The sequence below is a fragment of the Macrobrachium nipponense genome, chromosome 21 (genome assembly GCF_015104395.2).
Source record: "Macrobrachium nipponense isolate FS-2020 chromosome 21, ASM1510439v2, whole genome shotgun sequence".
Taxonomy (NCBI): Eukaryota; Metazoa; Arthropoda; class Malacostraca; order Decapoda; family Palaemonidae; genus Macrobrachium; species Macrobrachium nipponense.
The window spans coordinates 16,084,564-16,086,524 of record NC_087212.1 but is presented as its reverse complement, the minus strand read 5'-3'; positions in this window follow the sequence as shown (position 1 = coordinate 16,086,524).

Here is a 1,961-nt window from a genome sequence, read left to right as displayed (position 1 = left end):
GAAATGGTTTCGTGTCTCAGCCCCTTCTCGGACAACAGAGAATCTGACGATTTATGAAGGAAACGCGGCGTCAACCAACGTCGGCCATCAGATCCCGGAGGAAATTGGGACAACTCTCCTCTCCGGGTGGTGCGGGAAAACACGCGCCGGATATATGTTTACTTTCGAATGATTGGGATCTGTTGCAGGTGAGTGTAAATCAGGACACGAGAGAGAGAGAGAGAGATTTCCAGCTTTGTATAACAAGGGCCTCAGTAAATCAGAATGAGAGAGAGAGAGAGAGAGAGAGAGAGAGAGAGAGAGGCGGGTGGGAGTGAAAGAGAGACATTCTGGAAAAAAAAACAACGTAACCAGGCTTCATGATGATTCGAATGCAATCTTTTTCACCTCGAACTATTCATTTGGTAAGCGAGTTCGGAAAGTGAAGTATTATCGTTTGTAATAGAATTTTCCTTGAGCAAAATTACGTTCTCCGGTATTGTTTCAGTCCGGGTTCTAGGATTTTTTTTTTTTTTTTTTTTTTTTTTTTTTTTTTTTTTTTTTTTTTTTGGTTATAATTTTTCAAATGACTTTGATTTCACGAGGCATCTGGGCGAATTCAGTCCCGGATAGATGAAGTAACTGTTCAGGATCTAAAATTAATTTTTCAGTCAATCAATTTATTAATAAGAGAAGCAAAGTGAACACGAGCTACCACGATTAATGCTGCATTTACTCCAGTCAAGTTAAGTAAGACATAAATAAAAGAAACCGCTCGCCACACATGACACTAAGACATCAGACTGAAAACAACCTGCGGCCATAAATGAGTAAGCATGGGTTTGTTCTTAAGCTCAATCTGTTTATTACTTTAATAATAAAATAGAAAAGAAATCATTCGTTCTAAGAGGTCCACAATAATAGAAAATGTTGCGAGTTCGTGTATCGGTAATAGAAGTGCATAGAAAGAATGACCGCATCATCAGATTGAAGATATGTTATGGAGGAGAGATTCTGAATATTATAAGCGCATATGCACCACAAGTTGGTTGCACAGAAGAAGAGAAGGGAAATTTCTGGAGAGACATGGATGGAATAATGCAAGAACTGGAAGAGCATGAGAGGGTGATAGTTGGGGCAGATTTGAATGGCCATGTCGGAAGTGAAAATGAGGCGATTGGGCGGGTGCATGGGGGCCATGGAATTGGAGAGAAACCCGAAGGAGAGAGTGTAGTGGACTTTGCTGTGTCATTCGACATGGCAATAGTAAACACATTCTTTGAAAAGAAAAGGGAACACCTAATAACATATAGGAGTGGGGGAAGATTCTCCCAGATAGACTATTTCTTGTATAAAAGGATAAATCTGGTGGAGGTCAAGAACTGCAAAGTTATTCCAGGCGACCATGTAGCCCCCCAACACAGGTTGCTATGTATGGACTTGAAGTTGAAAAGAAAAGGGAAGAAAAACCAAAGCTAAAGGGATAAGGAAAATTAAATGGTATGAATTTACAGAAGGAAGGGGATAAGAAGAGAGAGTTTAAGAGGAGGGTTTTGGAGGATATTGATATAGGGATTGAAGATGTTCAAGAATGGTGGGCACGAAATGCAGCAGTAATAAGAAGGCATGGAAAGGAGCTGCTAGGAGAGACATCTGGTATCATATGGGAAGAAAAGGAGAGTTGGTGGTGGGATGAAGACATTGAGAGAAAGTAGTAATAGATAAGAAGGAGGCAAAGAAAAGATGGGAAGAGTCACAGTCAGTGGAAGACAGAAATAGGTACAGAGAGAAAAACAAGGTGGTGAAAAAGGTGTAGCCCAAGCTAAAGCAAAGTCGTATGATGATGTGTATAATGAGCTGGGACAAAGGAAGGATTAAAGAAGATGATCAAGCTATCAAAGGCTAGAAATAAGAGCACCAAAGATATAACACATATCAAACAAATAAAGGATCAAGAGGGTGTAGTGCTTAGAAAGGAGGAA